General features: G+C 40.0%; 1 protein-coding gene across 11 annotated transcripts in view; it reads right to left on the reverse strand.

The window, feature by feature from the left end:
* The window catches only part of CNOT4 (CCR4-NOT transcription complex subunit 4), a 160,973-nt gene extending 139,392 nt beyond the window's left edge, over positions 1–21,581 (reverse strand). For 6 of the 11 annotated variants that reach the window (XM_059711874.1, XM_059711872.1, XM_059711873.1 and 3 more), the window contains exon 1: positions 21,360–21,580. The gene's annotated coding sequence lies outside the window, so the exon portion shown is untranslated. Of the gene's footprint in view, positions 1–21,359 lie in introns of all 11 variants that reach the window. The other 5 variants (XM_059711878.1, XM_059711877.1, XM_059711881.1 and 2 more) reach the window with 2 other exon arrangements.
* Between the last annotated feature and the right edge of the window lie 374 nt (positions 21,582–21,955).

The following is a 21,955-nucleotide window of genomic DNA, read 5'->3' on the forward strand; positions in this document are numbered from 1 at the left end:
TTCCTCTCTGTAAAAAAAAATCAATAAAATATTAAAAAAAAAAAAAAGAAGAGAGAGATGGCAAAAGTCAAATGGTTAAAAAAAGAAAACTCAGGGCCTGAGATTGTTAATAACAAGAACAACAACAACATAAGAGTATTTAACTTCAGGGGTAAAAATCCCTTTATAATAAGTAATACTAAAATCATTTTTAGTAACTATATAACAGATCATAACTGAGTTAAAATAGCTCTATAAGTGTAGAGACAAAGAGAAAGATAAGTTTAAGATGGCAATGTCCAAGCAAAATATAATGCAAACCTCATATATAATTTCACATTTTCTACTAGCCACATTTAAAAAAACAACAGGTCCTGGCAGGTGTGGATCAGTTGGTTGAGCATCGTTGTATGCACCAAAAGGTCACTGATTCAATTCTCAGTCAGGGCACATGCCAGGGTTGCAGGCTCGATTCCCAACAGGCAGCATGCAGGAGGCAGCCAATCGCTGTTTCTCTCACACATCAATGTTTCTCTCCCCCTCCCTTCCTCTGTCTCTAAAAAAACGTAATAAAAACACTTTTTAAATACCCACAGGTAATTAATTTTATTTAACCCAATCCTATATAATAAAAGGCTAATATGCAAATTGTCCCCTCAACCAGGAGTTCGATCGGGGGCAGGGCTGACCTACCAACCACCCGCAGCCCCTCCCCCCAGCCGGCCCCACCCCCAATCAATCCCCCCACCCTGATGAAGGCCAGGGCCGGCCCACCAACTGCCTGCAGCCCCTCCCCCTAGCCTGTCCCGCCTCCTATTTGTCCCCACCACCATGACTGGGGGTGGGGCCAGCTGGCTAATCTCTTGTGTCCCCTTCCCCCATCCCAATCGGGGTGGGCCAGCAGTCCACCCATACATGAATTTGTGTACTGGGCCTCTAGTATATCTATAATATCAATTCAAGATGTATTATTTTTTTAAATTACTAATGAGATATTTTATAATTTTTTTGTGCTGAGGATTCAAACTTCAGTGGGCATTTTGTACTTAGCACACATTACAATTCAGACTAGCCACATTTCAAATTCTCAATACCAACATATAGCTTGTGGTTACCATGCTAGATAACACAGGTCTGAGAAATGGCTTGAGAAAACAGGCATATATCTACCTTCAGACCAAGAGATTAAGTACAAATATCTGAAAGGATCTAAAATCAATAATAATGCATACACAACATCACAATTTTTGATATAATTGCTGATCCCAGTATATGAGGACTCTTTGAAAGATAATCAAAGAAAAACTCATTAGAGAACACTTGCCTTCAAAAAATATAAAAAGATAAGTTCTTTTTTGCCAACCAATCTCCAAGCTTCTTTATATGTAGTATCATATAACTCCTCTAGAAATCATTAGCATTATGACAAGCATATTCAATGCACAGTACCCAAATATCTTTAAATTTCCCATAATTCTACATATGATTTCTTCACCTATTTGTATCAATTTCCTTTTTACTATCATGTTCAGTATCATTCTGTTGGAAACTTTATTAACAAAAGTAAAAGCAATTCACATCAAAACCTTAAGAATGGGTTTCAGGGTATCTGAAGAAAGTTTAGAGTATAAAATACTAATTTAAATAGAGTCAAAAGTCTTAAGAAATACAACATTTCCATCCAAAAGTAGGGGAAAAAAGAGAAAGGTATGAGTAGAGGGAAGACACTAAATTTGGCAGGGGTTAAGAGGAAAGCAAGTGTTGCTAAAGGAGGTTATAGGTAGCAGTGAAATAACAGACCTCTATTAAGAAAGGGTGGTCCAGAAGCATTATTTTCAGTCTGTTGAGATCTTCCTTCCAGGCATATCCTTTGTTTGGCACAAGTAAATTTTCACCAAAAAAAAATTTTTTAAAAGAAAGAGTGGTCCAGGCTTCCACTAAAAGCCACTTTTTGGAATAGCAATCAACTCATACCCTCTACTTGCAATTTCCTCAGGGATACAGATGTCACGTCTTCCTGTGTATAGGGTGGAGGGTTAGTGAGAAGAAAAGAGGAAGGCCACAAACTACCCCTGACAACTCCTTCCCCACCCATAAAAATTGGCATAATCTAAACCTACATTAAAGATGCCTCCCAAACCTTCAGATTTAGTAAAATTAGACTAGAATATTCTCTGATCTTTTCAACTCATAAAATTTTCTTAGCCTAGAACAAAATCTCTTGCCATCTAACTTGTTTTCAAAGGATCATTCTGTTAGTAAAAGACTATAGAAAAAAAGGTTAAAAGCAGGGAAATCTGTTAGAAGGAAGGCTGTTGCAATTACCCAGCAAGAGATGATGGTGGCTATGGAATGGTAAAAACTGGTTAAATTCTAGGTATGTTTTCAAGGTAGAGCCAACTATTTCCTGATGGAAAGAATGAATGTGGGATGTGCGATAGAATCAAAAGTAACTCCAAGATTTCTGGCCTGACCAACTTGAAGCTGCCAACAACTGAGATGAAGAAGACTACATATATGGGTGGAGCAGGTATGAAAGGGCAGAAATGCTAGGGAAAAGCAAGATTCTATTTTGAACATGTTGAGTTTAAGATGTTTAAGAGTGATTCAAGTGGAGATATTGAGTAGACAACTAGTAGATATATAAATCTGAAGTTCATAAGAGTGGTCTACAGTGCAGAAATAAATTTAAGAGTCATCCACATTTAGAATGTATGCAAAGCCATGAAACTAGCAGAGATCACCAAGGTAGTGAGGACAGATAGAGAAGATAATCAAAGTTAACTAAGCCCTGGAATATTCCAATGGTAGAGGTAGACATAAAGGAAGATCTACCAAGAAAGCCTGAAGAGCAGCCAATGAGTTTTAACGAAAAGCAAGGGGATGAGTTATCCTAAAAGGCAAGTGAAATAAATATATCAACGGAGACAAACTTTGTCAAATGTAAATTAATCACATAAGATAAAAACTGATGAGATTTAACAATGTCATTGTTGGGAGACTTAAACAAAAGTAATTTTAGTACAATGGTCATAGCAAAATGATTGGAATAGGTGGAAGAAAGAACAAGAGAAAACTAGAACAAGTGCATTTAGACAACACTTTAAAGGGGTTCTACCGCAATGGAAATAGAGAAAAAGAAGGAAGAGTGATCAAAGGAAGATACTTCTATGAGAAAAATAATAGCATGTTTGCATGTTGACGAGAATGATCCAAAAGAAGAACTGATGATGTACCAAGAGAGGGAAAAAATTACTACAGCAATGTCCAGAGTAAATGAAAGGGGTGGGAATGCATCAACCAGAGGGACTGGGATTAGAGAGAAGCAAAGACAGTTCATCTATAGTAATTTACAGTATGCAAGGTCTGTGAGTCAGATTGCAAGATGTGGTGGTGGAGTCTGTAAATGTTCTTCAAACTGCTTCTATTTTCTCAGTGAAGTAGAAAGCAGTCTGAAAGTAAACCAGAAGAGGACAGTTGAATATTTAAAGAAAAAGGCATCTAAGAGTGGGAAAACTGAATAAATTAAGGAAATGGACTATGATTGCCAGACAATATTAAGGGCCACCTGAGGTTTCTTATCACGAATTTAAAGTGAGAATGGTCATACTGTTGTATTTTCCTTCAGTCACCTACAGCTGCATTGGTGCAAACATGAAGTGCTTAGAGAATCTGACTTATATTGGATTGAGATTTTGATACGTATGAAGAAGAAAGGAGCAAGGGAGTTGAAAGTATATTGAAGGGAGTGCATACGGTAACTAACCACTAGGTAATGAATACACACTAAGTAATTAGGGAAGAAAGGTAAACAAGGGGGCAAAGGACAGTGAAAGGGGAATAAAATCTGTGGACTGGAGGTCCTAATGACAATCAGTGATTATTGAGTTGAGGTAGTAGGTAGAATGAGCTGAAAATATAGATAGTAGTCAGAAAAAGGGCTGCATGAATTGAAAACCATGGAGGGGTTCAATATAATAATAAAAGCGTAATATGCTAATTAGACCAGACGACCTTCCGGACAAAGCTGGGGCTGTGAGGGCCGGTTTGCCTCGGGAAGAGGCAAGCGGCTGTGGCTTCGAGGGACAAGCCACTTGCACGAATTTCGTGCATTGGGCCTCTAGTCTATACATATAAAAGGCTAATATGCTAAGTGTCCGACCATTCGACCAGTCACTATGATGCACACTGACCACCAGGGGGCAGAAGTTCAACGCAAGAGCTGCCATGATGTGCACAGCCATTTACAGAGAAACGGCACCGTGAACCTGGCACCAACAAACCAACACTTGGCTTCCCCCAACTAGGACATAGGCCCCGCCACTACCCCAAAGCGACAGCCCACCAAATTTCAGCCAACACTGCCCAGCCCAGCCCAGCCCAGAAATGTGGCCCACAGCCCAGGCCAGAAACAGTAGCTGTGGGCGCCAGGTAATGATGTCACACAGCAATGCCCAGCTTCCTCTCCCTAGCGACTAGCCTTCTTGGAGTTTCTTCAGTCCAGGAACATGACTTGCTTTATAGCCAGATGGAAACATTTTACACTTTAATCAAATGTCTGTGAAGCATCTTCCCGTGCCTCATCTCATTTGATCCTCACAGAAGTCCTGGAGTAGGTAAATAGGAGATTCGGTGGAATCCTATTTTCTTTTCATTAGCCGGAAAACAGAGATTAAGAAAGCTTAGAAACTTGACCCAACTAAAAAGAATGGTGGGCCTTGAAAATGACTTCAGGTTTTCTCACTGCACAGAATATAGTCAAACACTGCTGCAGTTAAATATTTTACCCTTTGTTCTCCCAGCGTGATTTACAATAATAATCTGCTTCCTGTTGATATTTACTGCTGCGTTGCTGACAATTACCTGAAAGAGAAGTTGGGGTGCTTCACTGGGCTGGAAAAAGTTCAGCTACATCAGAAAGCAGGTCTAATTAAGCAAGTTTATTCTACATATATAAAAGGCTAAGTTTACTCACGCATGCGCGATACATATAAAGCTCTCACTGGCGCCAATCGCACGTGTGTGTTTCGATCTGTCAGTGTCGATCATTAATTTGGTTGACACTTCTATTATAGAGAAAGGGTTAATAGCAATATTAAAGTATTTCTTCTAATTAATTTCCTTTCAATGTGCCTGAATTCGTGCACTGGGCCACTAGTATTGGTAATAACAAAGCATAAAATATAACTATAGAATGAATGGCTGAGGTAAGGTAGAGAGCAAGATCATTAGAGAAGAGGAATTTTAGAGCTTAATAAGCTATCGTATTAGAAGTACCATAGATACTACATGCTGAAATTACTAAGAATTAAAAGAGGCATAGAGTTGGTAAGAATGACAGTGAGCTAGGAGCTAAAATAGTCAAGAAAAGATAAGGAGTAACCCAGGGTGTAGTAGACGCCAGCAAACATGATGGTTTATAGACAATATGACCTGTTAGTAGACGAGTTTTAGGGAGAAGAGGAGAATGGAAGACATTAGCCCCATTTCCAGGCTCAGTGAAACCAGTCTTCCTTTTGGACTCCTCCTGCTGACCCTTCATGGTGACAACATATAAGAAAAAAATGAAAAACATAACAGCAAACACCTAAGAGGGCTGCAGGGCAAGAGTGTCTTCAGAAAAGTAGAAAGTGGAGGAAATGTTCAGGGGAAAAAACAAGGACATGGAAAGATTTTGCTGATGATGGAGAGGAGTGAAAAAGAAATCATTCACAACACTGTCAGGATTAAAGTGGGAAACATGAAGTGTCAACTAGGAACCTGATGGTGACTGACATAAAAAGGGATAAATGATATAATAAGATTAGTCCTGATGGACTTCAGGCAAATAATAGTGTCAAGGCTGTGAGTGTTGGCAGGAGGAATGAGGACTGAGAAGCTCCCTGTCAATAGAACAAAAGTCAGGGAAGCATGCTCTTAGCCTCAGTGCAAAGGGCTTCTCCCTCACCACTAAAGATGACTTGCAAGGAAACTGTAATGTACTTGTAAGGCTGTTGTAGAATTTTTAAAAATTAATAATATAGTGATTAGAACAGTGCCTTGCATCTAATGAGCACTCAAAGATAAGTTTTACTATCAAATCTACACTAATAAAAGAGAAACATGGTAATTGGTGTACGACCGCTACCCTTTTCATTGGCTAATCAGTGAGATATGCAAATTAAATGTCAGCCAAGATGGCAGCCGGCAGCCAGGCAGCTTGAAACTAACATGAGGCTTGCTTGCCTCAGTAACGGAGGATCGTTGGAGGAAACCAACGTTCCCCACCTGCGGCTGCAGGCCTCTGAGAGGGCAGTTTAAGAAACATTGTAACAAATACCGCCGGACTTCAGCCAGCAGATTCGCAACATTGTAAGCAAAGGCCAGAAACCTACTATCAGCCCCGGAGGCAGGCCTAAGAGCTGGAGCCAAGCCTCAAGGTAAAGCTGGCCCAGAATAAAAACAAAAAAAGAAAGAAAGAAAAAAAGGAGCGGTTGGGAACTTCAGTCACTCCCAGCCTGAAAACAGCCCTCAGCCCCTCACCCAGACTGGCCAGGCACCCCAGTCGGGACCCCCACCCTGAAGGGTGTGTTACCAGCTGCAAACAGCCATCATCCCCTCACCCAGGCTGGCCAGGCACCCCAGTGGGAACCCCCAGCCTGATCCAGGACACCCTTCAGGGCAAACCAGCTGGCCCCACCCATGCACCAGGCCTCTACCCTATATAGTAAAAGGGTAATATGCCTCCCAGCACCAGGATCAGCGGAGCCGAGAGGACTCCCGGCACCGGGATCAGCGTGACAGGGGGCAGCGCCCAAACCCCCTGATCGCCCTGCGGCTCTGTGTGTGACAGGGGGCGGGGCCCCAACCCCCTGAGCAGCCCTGCTCTGTGCCTGATAGGGGGGAGCTCTCCAACCCCCCCCCCACCACGGGCCCTGCTCTGTGTGTGATGGGGTAGAGCCATAACCTCCCCATCGGCCCTGCCCTGAGTGTGAGAATGGCGGTGCCCCAACCCCCTGATTGGCCCTGCTCTGTGTGTGACGGGGGCAGCGCCCCAACCCCCTGATTGGCCCTGCTCTGTGCATGACAGGGGGTGGCGCCGCAACCTCCCAATCGACCCTGCCTTGAGTGTGACAGGGGCAGTGCCCCAACCCCCCAATCGGCCCTACCCTGAGCGTGACTGAGCATGGCATCACAACCTCCCAATCCGCCCTGCTCTGTGCATGATAGGGGGCGGCGCCCCAACTCCCCAATCGGCCCTGCTCTGAGCCCGACCAGGGGCTGCACCTAGGGATTGGGCCTGCCCTCTGCCACCCGGGAGCAGGCCTAAGCCAGCAGGTCGTTATCTCCCAAGGGGTCCCAGACTGTGAGAGGGCACAGGCCGGGCTGAGGGACCCCCCCCCCCCACGAGTGCACAAATTTTTGTGCACCGGACCTCTAGTGTAAAATATTAATTATTGTAACAAAAAGAGATTCATCATACATTTTACTTTCCTCAGCAAATGGATTTCCCAACTGATTCCCAGAAAAAACAGTATCAAAATGGACCAAGAAAACTTATTTGAAAAAGAAGAAGTCTTTGAGGTCAACTTTTATGTAGTGTCCATCAATCTCAGAAAATTGGCTCTTCTCCAAAAAGCACCACCACCGGCCCTTGAATTCATTTCTCTATCCACCCAACTTCAATGGTAAAATTATATATTCATTCAAAAACCATATACTGAGCACCTATTATGCACCAAGTACTATTTACAGAACCTAGGATACATCAGGAAACAAACAAATGTCCCTATCCTAGTAGATGGAAATTAACAACAAATAGTATGTATAATGAATAAGTGGTTTATATGTTTGAAGACACAAAAATAAAACAATACAAATAATGGGGTGAGGGGCCTGGATTTAAATAGTCAGGGTAGGCCTAGTGACGAGGAGATCACCTGAACAAAGGTCTGAAAAGTTGAGATAGATATTTGGAAAAGTGCTCTCTAGGCAGAGAGAACAGCCAGGGCAAAGATTCAAAGACCTCTTCATTTAGTTCTTGCCACTACTTGGCAATAATTTTTTTTAATGTTTTTACTGCCCTAACTGGTTTGGCTCAGTGGATGGAGCATCAGCCTGCGGACTCAAGGGTCCCAGGTTCGATTCCGGTCATGGGCATGTACCTTGGTTGTGGGCACATCCCCAGTGGGAGGTGTGTAGGAGGCAGCTGATCGATGTTTCTCTCTCATCAATGTTTCTAACTCTCTATTCCTCTCCCTTCCTCTCTGTAAAAAATCAATAAAATATATTTTTAAAAAAATGTTTTTACTGATTTCAGAGAGGACGGGAGAGGGAGAGACAGAAACATCAATGAGAGAGAAACATAAATTGGCTGCCTCCTGCACACCCACCTCTAAGGATCGAGCCGGCAACCCAAGTATGTGACCTCCTGGTTAAGGGGGCAATGCTTAACAAACTGAGCCACACCGGCTGGGTAGCAATAATTTTATTCTTTTTTTTTTTTTCTGTATTTCTCCTCTTCAAGCCTCTAATCCTACTCTCTATTCTCCTTCAGCAGTGGATTATAATAGCTAATATTTATCATACGTTTACCACATACCAAGCATTGTTCTAAATGTTTTTAAAAGAAATAGGTGCTACCATTGCCTTCATGCAGAAAACTGAGATGCAAAAAGATTAAGCAGCTTTCCCTAAAATTAGAAAGTTAGCAAGTGGCAGAGCCCTGCAAAGTATGTATGTATAATTTCTTGTCTACTAGAAAACTTAACATTCAGCACAAAATACCTCGTTTTCTCATCTCTAATTTGTAGAATTTCTCCAAGTACACATTCGATAACTATGAAAGCTGCTATTATAATGTCTCCTTGCCATTTTTCCAGTCATTTTCTAGATTAGTCTTTACATAGCATCTACACCTACTACCTTCCTTAACCTCCCCCCAAATTTGATTATAGTCCTACTCTATTAAAATTACTCTAATGTAGTTAGTGATTATCACACCTCAAGCTAAACGGCTTTATCAATTCTCATTCTCCTTGAATGTTGTGTTAGACTGTGTCAACTCCTTTTCTACCTGAAATAGAAGTAACACCATGCTCGATCTTTCTATCCCTATCGGTGATTTCTCCCTGCTGGTAAATTGCTTCCTTTGTTTTCTAAGACTTATACTTGTCCATTTTCTTCCTATCTCTCCAATTGTTCCTTTAGTATCTTTTTCACTTCTGCCCCTTTAAAGGTAGAGATCTCAAAAGTTTAATTAGGATCCTTTGTGCTTCTATGTCTGTTAGCTCAGTTTCCCTTAAGGTTATAAAAAATCATATAGCACCTTCCCTCTACCAGGCAAATTGTATGGATCATTCAGGATAGATCAGCAAACAAAACAGACCAAAAAACCCCACAAAAACCTATGCTACCAAGGACACTCAAAACTATCTCCTCTTAAATACTATTTTAAACACATCACTCTCCTGACTTCAAAAAATTAAAAATATAACCTTGCAATGATTCCTCTCTTATCAACCAAATCTAAATGTTTCTGCCTTTGTTCAAAACATTCCATCACCATTTTCCATCATACTTACCCAGATTTATTTTCTACGACTCACTGATTCAAAAAAAATTCCAGAAAGACTATTCCTTTTGATTACTCCCTCAAACATTTTGTGTTCCAACTGATCAAATAATTTCTGAAAACATTTGTCCAGTACCTAGATATTAAGAAGTATCCTATATAATAAAAGCATCCTATATAATAAAAGCATAGTATGCAAATTGTCCCTTTGACTGGGAGTTTGACCATGGGGCGGGCCAGCCAGAGGAAGGGAAGGGGGCCCTGGCGGCAGCAGGTGGCCCGGGGAAGGGAGGGAGTACCTGGCCACTAGGGACCCTACCAGTACACAAATTTTGTACACTGGGTCTCTAATAGTGAATAAAAAGCTAAGTGTTCAAAATTGGATGTTTTTTAATTCTTTCAAATGTATTAAATAGCAAACACTTATACAAGGCTTGCCAAACATTATTCAAAGCACTTCGCGAACATTAATTCATTCATTTACTCCACACAACAATCCTATTATCTCCATCCTACAACTGAGGAAGCTGAGGCTCAAACAGAGTAAAGTAACTTGCTCTAAGTCTGACAAGTATTAAGTGGTAGAGCCAAGATTCACACTCAGGCAGTTTGGCTCCATACTATACTGCATAATCCTAGTAAGAGCAATAAAAAAAAAAAAAGCAAGGAGAGCCCTGCAGTGTGGCTCAGGAAACAAGAGGTCATGGTTAGATTCCAAGTCAGGGCCATGCTAGGGTTGCAGGCTTGATCCCCAGTAGTGGGTGTGCAGGAGGCAGCTGACAGATGATGTTTCTCTCTCGTTGGTGTTTCTCTCTCTAACCCTCTCTCCTTCTCTCTCTAAAAATCATATTTAAAAAGCAAAACAGGGAAAGTTCAAAGGGCTTGCAGGAAAAACTATGTTCAATTATGAAAAATCATTTAAATTAGTCCTTTACTCCAAATATGGAGTAATATTTCCTTTAATATCATACCAAATTTTTAAAATTCTACAATTTAGTACTATATAATAAAAAGTACAATCTATAAACACAAACACATGATATGTTACTCATGTGTTTGTGTTTATAGCTGTTGAAAATATTTGCTAGGCATGGCTAAAGAATATATGGTGACACATGACAAATGTTCTTTTATTAGAATGCCTGTATTAAAGTATTTTACTGTCATACTTGTTTTCACCATAATCAAAACAGATATGAATACAATTCAGGGAAGATAACTACCTTAAAGAAAGACTAAGTTTATTTTTGGAAGCAAAATTCACATCTAGAACAAGGTCCAATATGACAAAAGATTTTAGTAAAACCAAGAAATTCCAAAAAAGTTCCATTAAGGATCTAACTTACATACTCTTCAACCTATCACAAACTCTATAGTTAAAGGGCCTTTTAAGAGGTTTCTGAGGATTCATCTATTAAATTCATGAAGCTATTTTATAACTAATTACAGAAAATTAAAAATAAGATGTAGAGGTTTTCCATAAAAAATATCTTAGAATAATATAATCCTAACATATGAGCAGATAAGGAGTATCATATCTATCTTTTTCTTCTCCTACCTTTTTCTCCTTGCCTTCTGGCAGAGAAAAGACACAAAAATTATCAGGTTTTAAACTGGAGAGATTAAATTGCATAAGCCTATATGAATAATAGCTTGATTTAGAAAAGGCTAAAATTTGTAGCTTTCCAATTCATACTGATAACCTAACTTAGAAAATCTAAAGTATGTAGCCAAAGGCAGCAAAGAATGCCTCTCAGGCAAAAATACACAGTAGCCATTATTAGAATTTTAAGTCTTCCCACTTAATATTTTTTCCTCTCCTCTCTTTTCCTGAGTTTACAATGCACCTACCTCCTGGCTACCCAAGACACCTCCTAAGCCACTGGCACAAAATCAGCTCCCTCCTAAGAATTATATGAATGAAAACTATGCAAAATGTTAATAATTTGAGATTAACTCAAGTTATTAAATCTGGAAGAGATTCTTGGAGCAGGGAGCCTATGTTCTCCTTTCCCCACCACAAGCCCACCATGACACTTAACAAGTGGCTCCATACTCCAAGAGATTAATTAAAATTTCTTGGGAGAAAAGAATGGATTGGCAGCTACCACTGAAGATATTCTCAAATACTATACTATATATTTGATATTTACTTCCCTCCTACATACAATGAGAAAGATGCATAATCCTTCTCAAGATTGTCCCACACACAGTGGAACTCAATTCAATCTTAAATCCAAAATTAACACATTAAAGCCCCTGTTAAATTCCCGAGGACAATAGCTTTCTATTCTAGTGACCACATTAGCACACGTGAACAGCTAACTAAAGACGTACCAAATATCAAAAATAGCTGTTACATTTCCAGAATTAAGGTGGTCTTAGAATGGAAGAAAGGAATGTCAATGAAAAAACAGATTTTTCCCAATAATGTACTATATTGCATCATCAATATTATCCTTATTAATATCTCCCAAGTACCTAAAAAGTGCATGCTATTATGGTAGATCATACCTTTTATAATAACAAAAATGAAAATGATTGGTAAATTAAGATAAATTTAATTTTGAAGCTGTAAGTACCTAAGCTTGAGATGGTTTCAGACTCAATTGTAAGAATCCTTGAGATCTCACATGCTAAATACCGTGGAGAGAAAATGCATCATATGAAAGAAGCAGCAAGAGAATAAATTATAATAAATAGTACTATTCATTTACTATTTACAAAGCCAGAAGCAAGTAATCGATCTACCTTTCCCCCCTGCTTTAGATAAAATGTGAAATCTCCCTTCATAAAACAAAGCAAGCATGCTATCCAGAAATACACAATAGATGAAGAAAGTTGGCTTAACAAAGAGTCAACAAACCAAAACAAAGGAAAGAATAACTTCAAAGATCTCAGTTCTTTTAAAAATTCCAAATAAAACAAATATGGCTGCTGTTGAACTAGATCTGTTTTTGATAATACCTTTGCAAAGCAAAGTATATCAAAATAAATTAAAGAATAAACTTTCATTTAATAATGTCTCTACATTCTTCATTGGTCTGCTGACCTAACCTTATTAAGGGAGCTTGGAGCTGACAATATTTAGTGCCCTATTTCATCAGAATTTCTTCTGTTCTAACCAGGTCATTATTAAACTTTAATGATACCCAGTAATATATACTGGTTATAAGTTTCCTAATACCTTTTGAACTCATACACTCATAGGAAGCAGATCAGGGACAAATTAACTCTTCTACAAATGAGTTCCATATCTTACTATTATATAATAAAATTTTCTTTATCTTCCCAATGCTTATACCTCAGTGAATAAATATCTAAAATTATTTGAAAACACTGGTAGCTTTTATCTACTGAAATTTTTTGAGATTATTTAAGTAGTCATGCATCATTTCCTTACCAAAAGCTGGGCTTAAAATTGCAGTTTACTATCAAAGACAAATAGACTACATTTCCTCAGTTTTCTATTATCCAAAACCTTGGTGTCATTTCTGGATATAAGTGACTGAAAAGGAGATAGAATCAATTAGCTGCCAAATCCTGTAGAATTTCCACACTAACATCCCTTAGATGGCCCCTTACCTCGGTGGCTAGATGTTAATTTTTCACACTCAACTGTCAACCCCAAAATATGCTGCACTCTACTGAAGAGCAATCTTTCTAAAAGCACTTTTATTGTCATCTTCTGCCCCCTATCAACTTCTAATGCAGTGGTTCTCAACCTTCCTAAGGCCACGACCCTTTCATACAGTTCCTCATGTTGTGGTGACCCCCAATTTCATTGTTACAAATTGCACATAATTAAAGCATAGTGATTAATCACAAAAACAATATGTAATTATATATGTGTTTTCCAATAGTCTTAGGCGACCCCTGTGAAAGGGTCATTTGACCCCCAAAGGAGTCGCGACCCACAGATTGTGAACCGCTGTTAATGGCTCCTTACTGCTTAACATATCAAATTCAATTTGACACTGAATTAACCTTTCATAATCTAGCTCTACCCTATTATACTACCTTCTCCAACACCATTTGCGGAAATTAACACCTTACTCTATTGAGACCAAACTCGTTACATCCCTCGCACATCATGCAGGTCCCACCATTTACGGGTTTGTTCATGGTTCCATCCCACACATGGAATGTATGGAATATTCTCCTTCTGGAGATGTTTTGCCAATGCAAATAGTACATATTCTTTTTTTAAAATATATTATTTTACTCATTTCAGATAGGGAAAGTGAGAGAGAGAAACATCAATGATGGGAGGAATTCATTGATTGGCTGCCCCCTGCACGCCCCTACTGGGGATTGGCATGCAACCCAGGCATGTGCCTTTGACCGGAATCAAACCCGGGGCCCCTTCAGTTCGCAGGCCCAGGCTCTATCCACTGAGCAAAACCGGCTAGGGACAAATAGTACATATTCTTTGTTCAAGTCCAACTTTCTCCAGAGAGCCCCACATCTAGAACGTTAGTCTGAAGAAACCCCTACACTAACATGATTCAGACTATATGTACCATACATTATTTGTATAATGCTTTAGATAATGCTACTTATGTAATGGAAGTATACCAAATAAGATAATAAACTCTTAGGAGAGGTTGGATCATTTCCCAAAAACTGCGTCTATAATAAGTACTCAATGATTATTTGACAAGCTAACTGAACAGTCCTGATTTTTAAAACTCAAGGTATTTTATGTCAAAAGAGTTCTAGCATAGCCGAAACCGGTTTGGCTCAGTGGATAGAGCGTCGGCCTGCGGACTGAGAGGTCCCAGGTTCGATTCCGGTCAAGGGCATGTACCTGGGTTGCGGGCATATCCCCAGTAGGAGATGTGCAGGAGGCAGCTGATCGATGATTCTCTCTCATCGATGTTTCTAACTCTCTATCTCTCTCCCTTCCTCTCTGTAAAAAATCAATAAAATATATATTAAAAAAAAAAAAGAGTTCTAGCACAAATTAAATAATGTGACGACTAGGATTTGCTTCAAAACAATCCAGGTCAAAGTGAGGGGGACAAAGGAGTAAGAAAGTGGGGATACAGATAAACTCTATAAATTGATCATCTTTGGCCCAGCCACGTGGCTCAGTGGTTGAGCATCAACTTATGACCAAGTAGGTCTGGGTTCAATTCCCGGTCAGGCACATGCCTGGGTTGCAGGCTTGATCCCCAGTGTGGGGCATGCAGGAGGCAGTCGGTCAATGATTCTCATCATTGATGATGTTTTATCTTGCTCTCCATCTCCCTTCCTCTCTGAAATCAATAAAAATATATTTTAAAATTAAATAAAAATAAATTGATTATCTTTGAAGTGACAGCTATGTGGAGGTTTACTTTCATACCTGTTTAAAATTTTTCACATTAATAATTTTATTTTTAAAAAGTACCAATAGTCTCTTTACTTCATTTTAAATGACAAAACCAAAACACATTGTAACATTTTATTTACCCAGCAAATACCTAGGTCCACATTTAAAGTAAGAAAAAAATTTCTGGAAAGATATAATTTGGTAGGGAACCTTAATGATCCTAATTCTTACCTAAGCATTAAACAAAAATAGTTAGAGGAATCATCTAATCAAAATGGCAGGGAATCTTAATCAAAAGAAAAAAATGACCTTACACCAAAAGCAATACTATTTATATTTCAAATTTTTTTTAAATTACAGTGTTCACAAGAGGTTCCACCCAAACAACTGCTGAAAATCAAAAACACTGAAAAAAGTCATAAGCAAAATATGAAAGGCAGAAAATCAGGGGGGGAAAGTTGCTACAAATCAGTCAATGTTGTTTCATGAAGACACCTATTGCTCTTAACAAGGAATGAATTAGTTTCTTAAACAATCAGAAAAATTAGCACTTCCTCTTTAGTCCAAGGACTGCAAAAAATGCTTAAGAAATGTCAGATGCCTAGCCGGTATGGGTCAGTAGTTGAGTGTCGACCTATGAACCAGGAGGTAATGGTTCGATTCCTGGTAAGGGCATATGCCTGGGTTGCGGGCTTGATCCCTAGTGTGGGGTGTGCAGGAGCCGGTGGATCAATGATTCTCTCATCATTGATGTTTCCATTTCTCTCTCCCTCTCCCTTCCTCTCTGAAATCAATAAAAAAAAATTCTTTTTAAAAAAAGACATTCACATATTTGGCTTAATAACAATGTATTTGCTTGTTGCTGCTAAAGAATGCAACCCCTTTTATATTTCAGTCTGTAGCTACTTTTCAAAATTCAATCACTACAATTTTTTCTACAACATTATCACTAATTTCTTTCAAAAGCAAGACTACAAAGTAGTATAACACCTAGTATCTTAAATTGATAGCATTTTATTCTCATTATACTGTTCTTTTGCCTTGACTTTTTTCCCCAAACTGGTTTTAGGCAGATATACAAATTAATCTGATTATTCTGATTTCCTCATCTCTAATTTTCTCTAAATGCTCAAGAATTGAGATTTTAGTTACCATAACTAAAATATCTGACATATATTTTGCACAAATATCTGATATACACACATATACAAATAGCAAGGTTCATCCTAAAAGTGATACATCATCCACCCATTACCCAATGCAATTAAGTTTAAAACAGGGCAACTCTCTTGTATAAAAAGAGATTAGTAAGAATGAAATTCTCCTCACAAATAAAAAATTCATACTCAAATTGCCTTGTTACTTGTACTATCTTTATTTTTTTTATATTTTTATTGATTTTTAGAGAGAAAGGAAGGGAAAGGGAGAGATAAATATTGATGTGAGAGCAAAACACTGATCAGTTACCTCCTGCACCCCCCCCCCCCCCACCAGGGATGAAGTTCCCAACCCCAGCATGTGCACTGACCTGGAATGAAACCTGAAATCCCTTGGTGCATGGGCTGATGCCCAACCAACTGAGCCACACAGGCCAGGAGACTTGTAATATCTTTAAAGTTAAGTTTTCCTAGTAAGTAAAAATAATCATCTTTTTAGTAGCATGTAATTTCTCTCTTCTGGTAAAAGAAAATCTCTGATATGGGAAAGTTAACCTGAAGTGCCTAATATTGAAATTTTCTCTTCTATAAACTGCTTTCCGATAAAAAAATAAAAGAAACAGCCCTAACCGGTTTGGCTTAGTGGATAGAGCGTCAGCCTGCAGACTGAAAGGTCCCAGGTTTGATTCTGGTCAAGGGCATGTACCTTGGTTGCGGGCACATCCCCGGTAGGAGGTGTGCAGAGACAGCTGATCGATGTTTCTCTCTCACTGGTGTTTCTAACTCTCTATCCCTCTCTCTTCCTCTCTGTAAAAAAATCAATAAAATATATTTTTAAAATAAATAAATAATCTTTTTGAACCATTTATTTATTTATTTATTTATTTATTATTGCTTAAAGTATTACAAAGAGTATTACATATGTCTCCTTTTTTTTCCCCCGCCCTTGACATTCCCCTGGCCTCCCCTACCCCCCAGTGTCTTATGTCCATTGGTTATGCTTATATGCATGCATACAAGTCCTTTGGTTGATCTCTTACCCACCCTCCTCCTGCCCCCCAACCCTCCCCAGCCTTCCTGCTGTAGTTTAAAAAAATAAAAGAAACGTACTATGAAAAAGAAGTGTGACAAAACCCCCGGATTATACTATTACTACACTTGAAAAAGTTGACATTTACCACACAATCTTTTCTAATAAAAACCACATAATAATAAGATTAAAAACAATGCTGGAGAAAGTTCTTTCATTAAACCACTAAATAGGTGATTTAAAAGTCCCACTTAAAGAAAGAAAAAAGTCCCACTTATCTTCTTTTCTTGCATCACTAATTCAGTAAATTACTTCATCTTTATAATCTGTGTACTCTCAACTTTTGAAATCCTGTCTAATAAAGACAGAATATGCAAATTGACCATCACTTCAAGACAAAGATGGCAGCACACACAGGCAATAAGGAGGGAATATGCAAACTGACATGACAAAGATGGCTGGCCAGGCCAGAGCGAAGGTGGGAGGTGGCTCTGGCCCAGGAGCCAAGGCCCAGATCCCGGGTACAGGAGGGAAGCCGGTGCCAGAGCCAGGGAAGGAAGGCCTATTCTTGCACGAATCTTTGTGCATCAGGCCTCTAGTATGTGTGTGTGTACATATATACATTTATACATATACATTACTATCTTTAAAATATCAGGGATATTACCACATTTTATATAATGGACATTTGAAAATTGGTCCTATTATTTCTGTGGTAATGTTTTTTAAATCTCAGAATATATTGAGGGAACACTTTGTAAAGTATATGATATATAATTGCTATGCTGTACACCTAAGACTAATACAAAATACTGTTGAATGCAAACTGTAGTTGAAAAAAAATTTAAATCTCAGAATGTGTTCATAAGTTTTATCCAATACATACTATTCCAATGGGATGAAAACCATTTATAAATTCCACTTAGATTAAGAAATCCTTTGAGAAAAGTATGTAGTACATTCTAGTTACACTCTTTCTAGAACACTAAAAATCTCTATAACCTATTTCCCTATTGTTTTTCTTTGGAACCAACTGAGGTGAACGTAACTTCTTTCACAAAAAGTCAAGACAGTACCATATTTAATAACACAAAGCTAACTAAATTTTTATAGAGGCTGAAGTTTTCACAAATTAAAACTTTCTATTTCCCCTGATCTATAAAAATAATCATAATGACTTAAAATAGATTCTACAGAGTATTATTTGCAGGTACCTCCACCCCAAAACACATTAAAATAGTGTATAGCTTCACCTTAAAAACAGCATGAGAGAAGGAAAGACTCGTAAAATACATTACTTAAACCGAGAAGATATTTTTCCATTCTCTTAAGACACATAAAATAATTTTAAAAATAAAACTCCCTGATTGCAAGGAGTTCATCATTAAGCAGTACCCTCTTTCTTTTACACAGTAATGAGTTGCAAATTATTACTAGTGCTCCCATTTACGATGAAGTTGAGGGCATTAGAAAACAATTTTCCTGCATTTTGCCATTTGATTATAACTCATCCTAATAAAATGAAAGATTTCTCTTCAACTTCATGAAAACAAATGTTACAATAAGTTAATTTTAAGTAATTCATGCTCAAAAACCTTCCTATAGAAATAATCTATTCATCTGAAGAATTCAACAACTGAACCTGGCAGAAAGTATTCCAACCATCAAAATTATGAAGCTGAAATGTTCATAATGTTACATCTAAAAATTTAAACCATACAAAAATATTTTGAAATCTCAGCTCCCTATTTCCTATCAAAATATCAAACAACTTTAGAATTCTTTAGATGTGATAAAGATCCCAAAGTAAACTCATTTTGACTTTAGAGTGCTAAAACTAAGAATTTGATGATTGCAGAAAAAAGAAGTGTGCAGTGGAGAAAATTACTTGTAATTTTATTTACTGAGGCAAAGTGTCTTTACAAAAGAAAAGATGTATTAAAATCATTTACCCTCTTCTGCCAGATAAACAGTCCTCTCCTAGAACACATTGCTTATAATTCAGCCAAATATGACTGCCAAGAGTTTCTAAGGTTGTGTGCTAGGTTTGTTCAAAGTGGGAAGCTTCTCCACCAGCATATTACAAAGAAAAATGAAATACATTTTTTACTTAAGAGTGAAGATCAATTGTATTAAACACATTCCTACTGATAAATTAAATGTAAGGAATCTTTTTTTAAAAAACCTACTAATAAAGTAAATGTAAGTAATATTTTTTAAAAACCTCAAATTATAACTTAGAACAAGGTTTGCTATATAAATTGCTTCCAATTCCCCAGAGTAGAGATCTATTTAGTTTCCCCAGAGTGGGGCTTAAGTAGCTAAAAAGAAAAAAAGTTTATAAACAGCTTTTCTACCTCGGTTTACAGTTGATAAAATAGACCATTTATCACAATCAAGTGATCGTAATGCCAAAAGTAAGGTTACAGGTAAAATCTGTAAAGATCACAACACAGTAACTAAAACGGCTAACTATGTATCTCTATTTGCACTTGAAGTATTACTTTAGCAAGTAAGAGATATATTGCTGCATGAGATCACTACTATGACTTTTAACATTTTTACATATATCTTAAGAACACAATGTCTTATTTCAATGTGAGATGTATGTATCTGACTTTTGTAATCCTGTTCGCTTTTCTGATAATCCTTTTTTCACAGTGGTCTGATGAAAGCAAAGGCTCCTTCTTCCCATTTTGCCACTAGTCAATGTATTTCAATTTAGCTCTTGCCAAAACATAGACATCATAAGCCACCTCTTGCTTCTAGTTTTGTGTTTTAGGTAATAATGACAGTGATTGCCATCAAATGCATGTATGTGCACACTCTGTCATTTCTTCCCCCCCCCCCCCCCCCCCCCCCCCGTCCTTCATCTCTTCTACGGAAAAATGAGGAATTTAATATGGGGGGCGGGAGGGAGAGGGAGGCAATTTACTTTTCTTTTGAATACAATATCTAATGGGTTTTCAAAAGAAAACAATGTATTCAAATACTTACTATTCTAAGAATGTCAAAGAGAGAACTTCCAAAACCCAAAAGTACTAAGTCTGATATTAGCTGGACAGGAAATTTCCACTCACACCATAAATAAAACATGCCATCAATTAAGCTGAACATCCCTATCATTCCTTTAGTCAATAATCGATATGGAAGGGATCTGTAACCCACAGACCTGCACATAATCAAAGTATCACTTATATCTGCTTGAGGAGTTCCCAGATGACTTTGGCTGTGTGCCAGATTTCCCTTATTTTGAAATGTCAAGGCTAACATTTGTTAGTATAATCAGCGCCAGCATTAAGTGTCCTGGGGAGAGGCAATTCAGAAGAACGCTTAGCAGCACGGACAAACCGGTCCAAAATGAAAAGAGGAAAACCAAAAACAACCAACCCCTCCCGGCAGAGCGAATAATCCACAAATGACTGAACACAAACCGAGAAGGTCCCTCTCCGGCGCAGCCTGAGCAGACGCTCTGCACTCAGGACTCTGCACTCAGGACCCGCACTCGTACCCTTCCTCGCTCCCTTCACTCCCAACTTCCTCCACTCGCCCGGGGCCAACACGGGGCACCCCGCTTTCCTGGAAGTGAACGTGCACCGAGTCTGCACGGGAGCGAGGGGAGGAACGGGCAATTCCCAAGAAAGCGGTGAAACAGGTGGGTTAGGACGAGCAGCGGCACCGTGGAGGGGCAGCTTGGAAATGACAGATGCGGCTCAAGCTCCGACTCCACACGTCGCAAGACGCTCTCCCGGGGCGGGCGGGCAGGCCGGCCGGGGCTGGGTGCAAGGAGGGGGCAAAGGCTAACTCCGGAGCCGGAGCGGAGCACAAACAAGCCGCGGGGCGACTGGGCAGGCAGCCGTGGGATCCGTCAGCAGCGACGGCAACACGGGTCGGGGTGGCAGGGATGGCTTTGGTGTTGGGAGACAGGGGCCCCGGCGAAAGGCCGTCCGAGAGCGGAGAGGGGGCTGGGGAACCAGGCGTCCTGAGCTCTAAGGCTCCTGCCCCAACGAAAATGTAGAGGGGAGAGAGCAGAAGACGAAAAGCTGCCCCGACTCCCCAATTGGGGAAATTTCCCCGGGAGTCGCTGCTCGCCGCCACGGCGCCTTCTGCCCGCTCCCTTTTCCTGGTGGTAACTGCTGTGGCGTAGAGCGGAGAGGGAGGAAGAGGAGGAGGAGGAGGAGGAAGACCAAGAAAGAGGAGGGTGAGGATGAGGCGAGGGTGGGGAGCGAGGGGGTGCGGCCTGCACAGTTCCAGCGAAGCCTCCGCTCTCTCGTAGCCGGTCAGCGCCGGGTTTCCCCTAAGCCCAGCCCCGCATAGACTCACCCGCCTGCCTTGCCTCGCTTTTCCCTTAGCCGACTCCACGAGCTGCCGCGTCCTCACAAGAGACCACTGGACGAGTGTCGAGGAAAAAACTCTCCAGAACCGGGCCTGATTGCTTCAGCGAGTCCGACCTTTACGGCTGAGAGAGACACCCTCTGCTTTCGGTGGGTTCCACAGCCAGACGGGCAACCATCTTACATTAGGGTAAGACTCCTCTGGCTTCCCATGCGCAGGCGCACGCCGATCCGGCAGGGAGGGGCGGGGGAGGGGCGGGAGGAGCGGTGGGCGGCCTCTCCCACGGCACTCTGGGAGTTGTAGTTTTTGGACGGTAAGCGCCCAGTTGAAAGCTGGGAGTTGAAGTTCTCAGGGCTGCTAGACTCCCTCACGTGGCTGCTAGACTACCGCCTTTCTTCGTGTTTTGCTTCCTTCACTGCCCGCGTGTGCTGCTCCGCTGTCATTTGGTCGGCGATCTTGTTTGTGGTTCCGTTTTCTCGGTGTTTGCTCAAATATGGGATACCAAAACTCGGGGTGAGCTTAACCAATTTAGGGGGAGCCAAGAACGTCTCTCCCCTGCCCCGCCTACCATAGATACTGAAGAG

This window comes from Myotis daubentonii, chromosome 10 (assembly GCF_963259705.1).
Source record: "Myotis daubentonii chromosome 10, mMyoDau2.1, whole genome shotgun sequence".
Classification (NCBI taxonomy): domain Eukaryota; kingdom Metazoa; phylum Chordata; class Mammalia; order Chiroptera; family Vespertilionidae; genus Myotis; species Myotis daubentonii.